The sequence below is a fragment of the Ornithorhynchus anatinus genome, chromosome 4 (assembly GCF_004115215.2).
Source record: "Ornithorhynchus anatinus isolate Pmale09 chromosome 4, mOrnAna1.pri.v4, whole genome shotgun sequence".
NCBI classification, from domain to species: Eukaryota; Metazoa; Chordata; class Mammalia; order Monotremata; family Ornithorhynchidae; genus Ornithorhynchus; species Ornithorhynchus anatinus.
This window is the reverse complement of record NC_041731.1, coordinates 48,290,180-48,304,112: the sequence shown is the minus strand read 5'-3', so window position 1 is coordinate 48,304,112 and position 13,933 is coordinate 48,290,180. Positions and strand designations below refer to the sequence as shown.

The 13,933-nt window shown below is 49.5% G+C and overlaps 1 protein-coding gene across 2 annotated transcripts in view; it reads right to left on the bottom strand.

Moving 5' to 3' along the window:
• The window catches only part of GARNL3 (GTPase activating Rap/RanGAP domain like 3), a 160,870-nt gene extending 147,328 nt beyond the window's left edge, over nt 1-13,542 (bottom strand). Inside the window, exon 1 of one of the 2 annotated variants that reach the window (XM_029062881.2) lies at nt 13,253-13,542. The gene's annotated coding sequence lies outside the window, so the exon portion shown is untranslated. The remainder of the gene's footprint in view (nt 1-13,252) is intronic. The other variant, XM_029062882.2, reaches the window with a different exon arrangement.
• Nucleotides 13,543-13,933: the final 391 nt, after the last annotated feature.

Genomic DNA, 13,933 nt, shown 5'->3' with positions numbered 1-13,933 from the left:
ATCTCACAAAGTGCTCACATTCTTAATCTCCATTTTACAGATGAGGTAACTGAGGTCCAGAGAAGTGAAATGACGTGCACAAAATAATAATGACTGTGGTATTTGTTAAGCACTTACTATTTGCCAGGCACTGTACTAAGCACTGGGGTGGATATAAACAAAATGCTATTAGGAGTGGGGTTGTTGTTCCTGTCCTGCATAGAGCTCACCGTCTTAATCCTCATTTTTTAGAGAGGATTTATAGAGGATTTAGTTCTGGAACTGCTCACTCCTGTACTACAGTGACCTCCAGTTCCATCCCACCTCACACCCTCAGCAACTGGGGCTCTCACTTGATCTTATAACCTCTAGTAACTGTACATTCCCTACCCTCACCAAGTCTGAAATTCCTCTATCAGAACACAACCTCCTTACCTGATCTTTCCCATACCCTCACTGCCTACAAATCTGCCCTTTTCCTCTATAGAGGCCTCCATTCTTCTGACTCCTCCAATGTTCTACAGCCATCCTACCTTTGGTCTCCATACTCAAACTGCCATTTCTTTATGCATAAGTCACTGCACTCAACACTACCCTCTCCACTGAACTGACCTCCCTTGCTCCTCTGTCTCTCCACCAGTCTCATACCAGTAACCCACCCTGGATCACCTCCACAGTATACTTCTTCCCTCCTGGGCCCGAGCTGCAAAGCACTATTGGTGGAAAGCCAGACATCTCTTTGACCTTGTTCACCTTAAATTCATTGTTGTTATCTACTTCAATTCGGCCCTCTCCACTGCCTGACATATAATACTTCTCCTTCTTAATTCACTCCCACACTCACTGCCCCCGCCAGCTGTTCCAGACATTTAACTCTCTCCTCAAAACTTCCTGTTCTTCCCGTGTTCCCCGCCTCCACCATCTCTTTCCCCAAATGACCTGGTCACATACTTCATCAACAAAATTGAAACCATCAAATGCCAATTTCCCTAAAATCTCCTCTGCTCCTCTCCAATCCCCTCCCCCCACCCCCAGACTCTCTATATTCCCTGCAGTAACTCAAGACAGGATCTCTCACCTCCCTTCTAAATCTACCTCCTCCACTTGCATTTCTGACTTCATCCTTTCATACCTTTTTAACATACTCACCCCCTCCCTTTTTCCCTCCTGAATTCCCATCTTCAACTGTACACTTTCCAAGGCCTTTTCCACTGCTTTCAAACATGCTTACATACCCCCATCCTAAAATAAAACCCTCCCTTTACCTGGCTCCCTCCAGTGTTACCCTACCTCCCTCCTACCATTCCTCTCCAAACTCCTTGAGCAAGTTGTCTACATCTGCTGTCTCCACTTCCTATACTCCAGTTTTCTTCTTGATCCTCTCCAATCTGGCTTCCGCCCCCTTCACTTCATGGAAACAGCCCTAAGGTAACCAATGATCTTCTTATCAAATCTGATGGCCTCTACTCTAGCCTAATCCTCCCTGACCTCTCAGCTGCCTTGGACACTGATCACTACCCCTTTCTCCTTGAAATTTTATTCAACCTTGACTTCACTGACTGTCCTCTCTTGGTTCTCTTCCTCTCTGAAATCTCCTTCTCAGTTTGTCTGGCTCCTCTTCTGACTCCCCTGCTCTGATAGTGGAGCTCACTCAAGGCCCAGTTTTAGATCCCCTTCTATTCTCCATCTACACCCATTCCTTTGGAGAACTCACTCACTCGCACGACTTCAACTACAATCTCTATGCAGACGATCCCCAAATTTACCTCTACAGCCCAAACTCTCTCTTTCCTTGCAATCTCATATTTCCTCCTACCTTCAGGTCACTTCTCCCTAGATGTCTCTCTGACACCGCAAACTAATAATGACCAAAACTGAACTCCTTATCTTCCCACCCAAACCCTGTTCTTCCCATGTTTTTCCCCATCACCATGGACAGTACCACTATCCTCCGTATCTTGCCTTGACATTGTCCTCAACCTGTCTCTCTCATTCCACCCACATATTCCATCTGTCACCAAATCCTGTCAGTTCTACCTTCACAACATTGCTAAAATCTGCCCTTTCCTCTCATCCAAACTGCTACCATGCTGTCCCAAGCACTTATCCTATTCTGCCTTGTCCACTGTATCAGCCACCTCGCGACCTCCCAACCTCCTGTCTCTCCCCACTCCAGTCCATACTTCACTTTGCTGCTTGGATGATTTTTATTAAAAAAAAAAGTTCAGTTCATGTCTCCTCTCTCAAGAACTTCCAGTGGGTGCCTATCCACTCCCAAATCAAACAGAAACCATTGACTTTAAAGCACACGCTCAGCTCGACAACTACGGTGTCTCACTGCTCTCCTACTACAACTCAGCCCGCACACTCTGCTCTTCTAGCACCAACTTACTCAGCATTCCCCGATCTCATCTATCTCACCACCAACCCCTTTTCCACATCCTCCCCCTGGAACTCCCTCCTTCTCCCTATATGCCAGCCCACCATTCTCTCCATCTTCAAAAGCATTATTAAAGGACACATTTCTCCAAGAGGCCTTCCCCAATTAAGCCTTCTTTTACCCAGCTCCCTCTCCCTCCTGCATCTTCTATGCACTTGGATCTGTGATCTTTGAGCATTGGATATTCTCCCCATGCTCAACCCCACAGCACTTATGTACATATTTGAAAATATGATAAATTATGCATATTAATATCTGTCTCCCCCTCTAGATTGTAAGCACATCATGGGCAGGGATCATATCTGCTAATTTTGTTGTACTGTTCTCTCCCAAGCAATTGTTACAGTGCTCTGTGCAATGTAAGCCCTCAATAAATACCATAGGCTGATTGATTACCTGCACAGAGTAAGTGCTCAAAAAATACCACCCCTGATTGAAGAAAGGAGGAATAAGGGGTAGGAAAAGGAAGAGGAAGGGAGAGAGAAAATAAAAAATTGGAGAGGTGAGAGAAGAGGAGAAGGATGAGGGGAAAAGCTAACTAAAGTGGCTACAGAAGGCGCAGTGGAAAGAGCACGGGTTTTGGAGTCAGGGCTCATGAGTTCGAATCCCAGCTCTGCCACTTGTCAGCTGTGTGACTGTGGGCAAGTCACTTAACTTCTCTGTGCCTCAGTTCCCTCATCTGTAAAATGGGGATTAAGACTGTGAGCCCCACGTAGGACAACCTGATTCCCCTGTGTCTACCCCAGCGCTTAGATCAGTGCTCTGCACATAGTAAGTGCTTAACAAATACCAACATTATTATTATTATCTATCATCCAGCAACCTCAAAACTGACTGAAAGCAAAGGCTTCAGAGGGGTGATATTTGTGTTTCCAAGTACAACAATTCACCACCACCAGGTGAAGTGGATTAAGTTTCAGTTACTCCAACTCAATCCTACTCACCAGCCTTCTCTGAGGTCCAGTTGGTTTCAGCTCACTCTTGGGGACTGTGGCTTCAGCTCACACCAACAGGTTCTTGGGGATTGTGGTTTCAGCTTACAGCCACAGGCTCCTTAGGGACTGCTGCTTCAAGCAAGCAATTCTCTCAAATTGCTGAGCATGGAAGCAAAGGTCCCTGAAGGGCTTGGAATAGGCTCAAGGATCCAGGAGCTCGAATACTTGTCTAGTTTTCTGAGAAATACCTCCCTTCCCACTCTTGACGCTTCCTACTTGGAAGAGGATGTTGCCAGCCTTGACTCCTCCTGGGGTAGATGTTTTATTTTACTTTGCCTATCCCCACTCCAGGCTTTACTTCACTTGGCTGCCCAGATCATCTTTCTTTAAAAAAAAAAAAGCAATACAATCCATGTCTCACAACTCCTCAAGAACCTCCAGTGGTTGCTCATCCACTGCCACAAACAAGAACTCCTTACCATCAGCTTTAAACCACTTGGTCAGCTGCCCACACACTTCTCTCCTCTAATGTCAATCTACTCACTGTACCCTGATCGCATCTATTTCACCACCAACCCCTTGCCTGCATCCTCCCTTTGGCTGGGAATGCCTTCCCCCTTCATAAAGACCACCGCTCTCTCCAACTTTCAAAGGCTTATTTAAAAAAAAATCACATCTCCTCCAAGAGGCCTTCCCCATCTAAGCACTCATTTCCCCTACTTCCTCTTCCATCTGTGTCACCTATGTACTTAGATCTGTGTCTTTTAAGCACTTGATATTCACCCCACCCTCAAGCCCCATAGCACTTATGTACATACCCATAATTTATTTAATGTCTGTCTCCCCCTCTAGACTGTAAGCCTCTTGTGGCCAGCGAATGTGTTTACCAACTCGGTTGTATTGGACTTTCCCAAGCATTTAGCTCAGTGCTCTGCAAAGAGAAAATGTTCAATCCCACTGATTGATTAAATGGTACCCTGGATGAAAGGAGATGATCAAAGCCCCAGGAAAAGGAATCTGCCACCAGGGGTCCCACAAGTCTATTTTGGGACTCTGCTGAATCCCTGCTCATGTTAATGATAATAGTAATAATAGTAATAACAACAACAACAGTGGTATTTGCTAAGCAATTACTATATGCCAAGCTTTGGGATAGATACAACTTAAAAGGTGGGAGTACAGTTCCTGCCCCCCATGGGCTCACAGTCATGGGTGTATAATCTAAGTAGGAGGGAGAAAAGGACTGAATCCCCATTTTACAGATGAGGAAACTGAGGCACAAAGAATTCAAGTGACTCACCCAAGATTACACAGCCAGCAAGTAGCAGAGCTGGGCTGGCAGCCAACACTGTAAGTTTGCCTTAAGCATCAGTAGGAAGAGTTCTCTGTGACTCCAGCCTGAGAAGCAGCATGGCTCAGTGGAAAGAGCCCGGGCTTGGGAGTCAGAGGTCACGGGTTCGAGTCCCAACTCTACCACTTGGCAGCTGTGTGACTTTGAGCAAGTCACTTCACTTCTCTGGGCCTCAGTTCCCTCATCTGTAAAATGGGGATGAAGACTGTGAGCCTCACGTGGGACAATCTGATTACCTTGTATCTCCCCCAGTGCTTAGAACAGTGCTCTGCACGTAGTAAGCACTTAACAAATACCAACATTATTATTATTAAGCCTCAGCTCCAGCCTTAGCATTGGCTTGGGCTGCACTGAAACATTCCATAGGGATACCACACTTTCCTGGGCTCATTTCCCTAACCCTAAAGCAGAGGAAGCGGGCCTCATTAGACCCCACCCTCATCTTTGGGGAGCGTGGGGGTAAGGCACAGTCCTTGCCCCGACAGAACTTACACATTTGTTTCTGAAATAAAAGAATAAACAAAAGCATGGATGCCTTTCCTTACAGACATTCACCCACCCGAACAAGGACCTTCCCAAGTACATACAATATATGGATACAAATGTATGCACCTAGCAGAGTGGGATTTGAGGGGCTGGCATGCCAAAGGTAAAGGTAGAGTGAGGAATTGAGGATTCTTCAGCATCCTCCACTTAACCCAAGCAATCATACCCAGTTTGGATTCCCTCGCAACCCTCCCCTTGCCAGATGCACAAATCTTGATGCACCACTTGTCTGCTGTGTGACTTTGGACAATTGACTTCACTTCTCTGTGCCTCAGTTACCTCATCTGTAAAATGGGGATTAATACTTTGAGCCCCATGTAGAACATGGACAATGTCCAATCTGATTAACTTGTATCTACCTACCCCAGCACTTAGTACTGAGCCTGACACATAGCAAGTGCTTAACAGATACCATAAAAAAAAATATGCTCTCAACACTGCCCTCTTCACCAAACTCTACTTCCATTAACCTACCCTCCCTGCCCTCGCCAGGACCTCTGTGGACCTGACAACCCCCAGTTGTGGATCACCCCCACAATAAGCTTCTTCTGCTTTTGCTACTGAGCACTGATGGCAGAAAGCCAAACTCCACCCTGACATCTGCTACTTCAAATTCACCTCCACTTGATAAAATTTCATCTTTTCTTCTGCTCAGCAACATTACTTCTCTTCCCTCATCAATTCCCACTCCTATCACCCCCACAAATTATTTCAGACATTTTAACTCCCTTCTTAAAGTCCCAGGGCTGCAGAGTTGACTCCACCAACCATTTGGTGGATAAAATGGAAATGATCACCTTAGAGCTCCCAAAGCCCCCTCTGGTAAAGAAAAAAAAAAAGTATTTTCTGGATCCCCCAGCAACTTCCAACTATTTCCCCCATGTCCTATTCTTGTTTGTCCCCAAACTTTTCAAATGGGCTGATGACACCTACTGCTTCCACTTCCTCTCTTTCAGCTCCTTGACCCACTACAACCTGGCTTCCACCCCCTTTACTCCACAGAGATCTCACTCTCTGAATTCACTCTGGAGACCTCTTTCTTTTCAAATCTAACAGGTTCCACTCTATCCTAATCTTTCTTGACCTCTCGGCCATATTTGACTGTGTTGACCACTCCCTTCTCCTGGAAATGCTATCTAATAGTGTTTTGCAGGAGCAGTGTAGCCTAGTGGAAAGAACACGGGTCTGGATGTCAGAGGATCTGGGTTCGAATCCCAGCCCTGCCACATGCCTGCTGTGTGACCTTAGATATCACTTCGCTTCTCTGTGCCTCAGTAACCTCATTTGTAAAATGGGGATTCAGAACCTGTTCTCATTCTTATTAGGATTGTGAGTCCTGTTTGGGGCAGAGTCTGTATCTGACCTGATCATTTTGCATCTTCCCCAGTGCTTAGAACAGTGCTTGACACATAACAAAGGCTTTCCAAATACCACAGTTATTTTACCAATACAGTTCTTTCCTGGTTCTCTTCCTCTCTCTGGCCACTCCTCAGTACCTCTCACCAGTCCTTCTACCCCTCATCCCCTAACTGTAAGGGGTCCCTCAAGTCTCTGTCCTGGGACCCCAACTTTTCTCACTGTACCCTCACATCAGCTCCCATGGCTTCAGCTACCATCTCTGCAGAGATGACTCCAAAATCTACCTTGCTAACTCCAACCTCCCCCATACCAAACAGCTCCACAGCTAAGCACGAAGGATGGTGAGAGAGACTTAAGATTGTGTCACTGAAAACCCAGTTGGCCCGAGAGCTGCTCTAACATTCTGGCTAGAGCAGTAAGCAGAGTCCCCTGGGGAACTACCCAACATAAACAGTCCTGCTCAACATAAACAGCCATGCCTCTTCCCAGAAACTCGCATACAAAGTTCAGAAGCAGAGAGGATCATTTCTCTAACTCAAGAAAAGCAGCATGGTCTGGAGGAAAGACCATGGGCCTGGGAGTCAGAAGGACCTGGGTTCTAATGCCAGCTCTGTCACTTGCGTGCTGTGTGACCTTGGGGAAGTCACTTAACTTATCTAAGTCTCAGTGACCTCGCTTGTAAAATGGGGATTAAGAACATGAACACCAGGTGGGACAGGACCTGTTTTCAACCTGATTCACTTGTATCTACCCCAGCATTTATATTAATGTCTGCCTCCTCCTCTAGGCTGTAAGCTCATTATGGGCAGGGAATGTGTCCATTTATTGTTGTACTCTCCCAAGTGCTTAGTACAGTGCTCTGCACACAGTAAGTACTCAAATATGATTGCGTGATTGAATGAATGCAACAGGATATATAGACATGATCCCTGCTCTCAAGGGTCTTACCATCAAAATGAGGGACACCAAAATTACAAACAGGAAAAGTTAATAAAAGTATCAAGATATATGAATAACTGTACTGAGGGTTTTGAGTACTGCCAGGCTTATCAGGAATGGAAGCAGTGAAATGAGTTTGGGGATGTATGGTAGGGAGATGAAAAATTATTCAGGAAAGGCCTCATGGGGGAGATGTGATTTCAGAAGGGTCTTGAAGATGGGGAAAGCAGTGGTCTGTTGGATGTGAGGGTGTGTGTGTGCCGGGGGGGGGGGCGGGGGGGTGAGCAGGAGGTCAGCGGGTTGGAGAGATGAGAAAATGAGGACTGTAAAGAGTTTAGCTTGGAGGAGACAAGAATGCAGGCTTGGGTGTTGTGGGAGAAGTGACTGGATAAATAGGAAGGAGAGAGCCGACTGCACACCTTAAGGTCAGTAGTCTGGGGTTTCTGCTTCCCGCAGAGGGGAAATAGGCAACCATTGGGAGTTTGAGGAGTCAGGAGGAGAGGGCATTGAGTGATGAGGACAGAAAGTGAATTGCCCAGGGTCAAGAAGGGATCTGGAGGAGAGAGAATGGAGGCAGTGGATGGCATAAGACCTGCTCAGGGAATTTGAACAGGAATGGGAGGAGGGAAATAGCAGGGTGCAGTGGGATCCAGATAAAAGTTTTTGTTTTTACAATAGGGGAGATGAGGACATGTTTGAAGGCAGAGAGGAAGGAACGATCACAGAGTAAGCAGTTGAAGAGGGTAGCCAGGGAGAAAAGAAGTGTGTTTTGATAGAGCGAGAAGGAATGATGCTGAAGGTGCAACGGAAGGGAATAGATTTTGAAAGTTGGTGGGAAAGCTCTTGAGAGATGACAGAAGGATGATTGAATAGAGAGGATGGGAAAGGAGGTTTGGGAAGGTCAGAATTGATGATTTTAATTTGTTAAAGTAGTGGGCAAGTACATCAGGGGCAAGGCAATGGGGTGGAGGCAGCACTTCTCCAGTGAACTTGAGAGCTCCCGTAATATTTATACACATTTTTACACAAACCCTATTGATCACTAATTCGTGAACAAAGCTCTTTCCCTTCTTCCTCCCGTATAACTTAATTTTTACATCTCTCCCCCAATAGATTGTAAGTTCCCTGAGTGCAAGGATCACATCCATGACACTCTCATACTCTCTTAAGCACTCTGCACAGAGTAGGCACTCAGTATTACTGCCACATAGGTCTTGGCTGTCATAACAATAATAATAATGTTGGTATTTGTTAAGCGCTTACTATGTGCAGAGCACTGTTTTAAGTGCTGGGGTAGATACAAGGTAATCAAGTTGACCCATGTGAGGCTCACAGTCTTCATCCCCATTTTCCAGATGAGGTAACTGAGGCACAGAGAAGTGAAGTGACTTGCCCACAGTCACACAGCTGACAGGTGGCAGCGCTGGGATTCGAACTCTGGCTCCCAAGCCCGGGCTCTTTCCACTGAGCTTTGCTGCTTTTCCCATGCTTGTACACATTGAGAAAACCTCACCATTAGTACCATTATCTTCAAAACTCCAAAGGCAGAGAACACACACAATTTTCTTGCTTTCAAATTAATGAAGGGGTGATGGTACGAGCTTGATGTGAAGGGTTGGCGAAGAGGCCACCTGCCCAGTCAGGAGAACGACAGCCATGGGACAACACAGTCAGCAAGTGAGAATGCCCCAAGTGCAACAGTTTCAAATCAAATATCACAGCAACACATGCAATCTCCCAACCCCCCTTGTGTCTGGGGAGAACACAAGTCAAGACAGGTTTGCTCCATTCCAATTTTCTTTGGATCTAGTGATTCTGCCCCTTTTTAGACCCAGCTAGGTCTGCTCCTCTGAGCTAGGGCCCATCAAACCCTTTACATTTCCCTCAGTCTCCTGAGATGGTAAGGTGACTATTTCATGCGGGGCAGGGAGTTCAAAGTGGGGCACAAGACAGGCCCAAATGGCAAGGAAAGACCACCAAAAGATAGAGCAGAGACTGAGAAAGACAGGAGGCAAGGAAGAGATGGATGACCACGCACAAAAAGAACACCAAACATACCCAAGTATACACCCACATCACACACCCATCTCCAGAATCCACCTCTTTCTCTCCATCCAAACTACTTCCACCGCTGATTCAATCACTTATCAGATCCTGCCTTGACTACTCCATCAGCCTCCTCAGTGACCTCTCTGCCTCCTGTCTTTCCCCACTCCAGTAAGTACTTTGCTCTGCTGCCTGGATCATTTCTAAAACACGTTCAGTCCCTCTTTCCACACTCCTCAAAAATCTCCAGGGATTGCCAATCTACCACCACAGCAAACTCCTTGCCATTGGTTTTAAGGCACTGAGTCAATTCTCACCCTTTTACCTTTCTTTGCCGATGTCCTACTACAACGTAGCCTGCACACTCTGCTTCTCTAATGCCAGCCTACTCTTTCTACTGCAATCTCTTCCGTCTCACCACCGATCCCCTTACCCACATCCTCCTTCTTCTGGTTTGAAACTCTTCCTCCTTCAAAAATCACATCTCCTCCAAGAGGCCTTCCCTGACTTCCTCTATTCAGCCTCTCTTATGTGTGTTGCCTATGCACTTGGATCTGTGCCCCTTAAGTACTTTATAGCTACACACCCACTCCCCCGTCCCTCAGCAATTAGGTATCTGTATATTCTCCCATTTCCCCATCTGTAATTTATCTTAATGTCCATCTGCTCCTCTAGACGCTAAGCTCTTTGGGGGCAGGGAACGTGTCTATCAACTCTGTTGTATGGTACTTTTCCGAGCATTTAGTACAGTGCTCTGCACACGGTAATCTCTCAATACCACTGGTGAATAAATTATCATTACAGCATTTGTTAAGCTCTATGTGCCAAGCACTGTTCTAAGCCCTCGAGTAGATACAGCTCAATCAGGTTGGATACAGTCCCTGTCCCACACGGGGCTCGAAGTCTAAGTAGGAAGGACAACAAGTATTGAACCTCCATTTTCGGAAACTGAGGCAGCACAAAGTTAAGCAATATGCTGAGATTGAACAGCAAGCAATCGACAGAGTCGGGTGAGGAAACTGAGGCAGAGCAAAGTCAAGCGATGTGCTGAGATCGGGCGGCAAGCAATCGACAGAGTCGGGATTAGAATCCAAGTCCTCTGTCTCCCAAAGCCCAAGCTCCATCTACTAGGCCACACCAATTCTCCAGATGCCATGGATGGGGGCCCACACCCTCCAGCCCAGCATACCCACCCCTCCCCCAGACTGACCGTGCTACTTTACGGAGTCTCCACCACCATTTCTCGGGGAGTGGATCGGGACCCAGAAATCGGGGATCGCCGGGGCTCCAGCCGGACAGACTGGTCCGCACGTGGAAAGACGTCAAAGGCGCCCATGACCGGGGGTGGGCTCCTCCCCCTTCCCTCCCTCCCCTCTTTTTCTCTCCCTCCCCCGGGGCCCAGGTGCGGCCGGCTGACCTGCACGTCTCGCAGAGTTCCCAAACTTTCCACCTTGCCCCTAAAGCCACCCAGAAGACCTCCTCTGCCCGCAATTGGGCCCATCCCACCCCACCCCCTCGGGGAACGGTGAGTTTTCTATTTTCCCACGTGTCTGGTCCGGGCTCGATTCTGCTCCCTGTCTGCCCCCGCCCGGAGGGGGATCGGGGCATGACCCCCCCTCCCCGCGCCCCACCGGGAGCCGGCCCGGATTGCCCCCGTGCGGGGCAGATGCGTGGGATGGGGGCTCCGGGGCGGGGTCCGGCCCCGCACCCGCCCTCACCTGGGAGCCTCGAAGCTGCAGCCCTTGCGGCGCAGGGCGGCCCTTCTCTGCCGCAGGAGCGAAGCGGCTCCTCCAACGGGGGTCGGTGCGGGGGGCGGTGCGGGGGGCGGTGCGGGGGCCGGGCCCCGGGCGGGGGTCGGGTCCATGTCGAGGGGTCAGCGGCGGGGTCAGGGGGCGCGGGGCTGGGGGGCTCCTGCCGCCCGGGGGGTGCGGAAGGGTGCGGCGGGGTGCGGGAGGCTGCGGGAGGCTGCGGGGGGCTGCGGGGCCCGGGGGCTGCCGCCGACGCCTGTCTCCGCGCGGTCCTAGGGCCCTATCGCCTCATTCACTCATTCGTAGGATTGAGCGCTTACTAGGTGCAGAGCACTGGACTAAGCGCTCGGGATGGACAGATGGGCAACGGAGAGACACCATCCCTGCCCAGTGACGGGCTCACCGTCTAAACGGGGGAGACGGACAGCAAAACAGAACAAAACATCATCAAGATACATAGAATCAAGGAGATCTACACCATGAATAGTCCCGTATTCATTCAATCGTATTGAGCGATTACTAGGTGCAGAGCACTGGACTAAGCGCTCGGGGCGGACAATTAGGCAACGGAGAGACACCGATTTGTCATTCCAAGCGCTTAGTCCAGTGCTCTGCACCTAGTAAGCGCTCAATAAATACTACTGAATCCCTGCCCAGTGACGGGCTCACCGTCTAAACGGGGGAGACGGACAGCAAAACAGAACAAAACATCATCAAGGTACATAGAATCAAGGAGATCTACACCATGAATAGTCACGTATTCATTCAATCATATTGAGCGATTACTAGGTGCAGAGCACTGGACTAAGCGCTCGGGATGGACAGTTGGGCAACGGAGAGACACCATCCCTGCCCAGTGACCGGCTCACTGTCTAAACGGGGGAGACAGCAAAGCAAAAGAGAACGAAACAAAAACAACATCACGGTAGAATCAAGGACATCTACACCATGAATACTCCCATATTCATTCATTCAATCGTATTGAGCGATTATTAGGTGCAGAGCACTGGACTAAGCGCTCGGGATGGACAATTGGGCAACGGAGAGAGACCATCCCTGCCCAGTGACGGGCTCACTGTCCAAACGGGGGAGACGGACAGCAAAGCAAAAGAGAACAAAACAATATCATCAAGATACATTGAATCAAGGAGATATACACCATGAATATTCCCGTATTCATTCAATCGTATTGATTGAGCGCTTACTATGTGCAGAGCACTGGACTAAGCGGTTGGGATGGACAAGTGGGCAACAGAGAGAGTCCATCCCTGCCCAATGACGGGCTCACAGTCTAAACGGGGGAGACGGACAGCAAAGCAAAAAAGGGCAAAACAACAACAAGACATCATCAAGATAGACTCAAGGAGATATTCACCATGAAGACTCCCGTATTCATTCATTCAATCGTATTGATTGAGCGCTTACTAGGTGCAGAGCGCTGGACTGAACGCTTGGAATGGACAATTGAGCAACAGATAGAGACCAGCCCTGCCCAATTACGGGCTCACGGTCTGAACGGGGGAGACAGACAGCAAAGCGAAAGAGAACAAAAACAAGACATCATCAAGATCAATAGAATCAAGGGGCTATACACCATTAATACTCCCTTATTTATTCATTCAATCGTATTGATTAAGCGCTTACTAGGTGCAGAGCACTGGACTAAGCGCTCGGGATGGACAATTGGGCAACAGATAGCGACCATCCCTGCCCAATGAGGCTCCCAATCTTCCTCCTCCTCCCCTCCCTGGACCGGCCCCTCCCCCGGGCCCAGCCCCAACCCCCGGTTTTCCCGCCCCCCTCGCTTGGGGGCTGGGGGTCGGAGGGGAGGGGTCGGCTCCGGCCCAGGCCCCCTCCCCTTCTTCCCCTCCCCCTCTCCGGGATGATGAAACGCAAAAGCAGCGGAGACCTGGTCAGCGGCGGACGAGCAGGGCAAGCAGGTCCATGTTGGCCCCAGGCGTCCCCTTCCCTCCTCCTCTTCCTCCTCCGACCGCAGTGGAAGCCCGCCCCTTTGCCTGCTGGCCCCAGGAGGATTCGCCTCGCCCCCTCCCCAGGACCGTCCGCTGGTCAGCCGGCCCCTGATGTCCACTGCAGCCAGCCCAGGTTTCCCTTCCTTCCCTTTTTGTCCGACCACCTTTCCTTCTTCCGCTGCCAGGCTGGCCTCCGGCTTTCACCCTCTGCCCTTCCCCCTTCTCCCCCTTCCCAGGACCGTCCGCTGGTCAGCCGGCTCCTGCTGTCCACCGCAGCCACCCCACTTTTCCTTTCCTTTTTGCCCGACCACCTTTCCTTCTTCCGCCGTTAGGCTGGCCTCCGGCTTTCACCCCCTCCCCTTCACTTCCTCTCCTCCTCCCCAGGACAGTCCGCCGGTCAGCCAGCCCCGCTGTCCACCGCTGCCAACCCATGTTTCCTTTCCTTTTGTCCGAGCACATTTCCTTCCTCCGCCGCCGGGTGGGCCTCCGGTTTTCACCCCCTCCCTCCCCAGGACCGTCCACTGGTCAGCCGGCCCCTGCTGTCCACCACAGCCATCCCACGTTTCCTTTCCTTTTGTCCGAGCACTTTTCCTTCCTTCGCCGCCAGGCTGGCCTCCGGC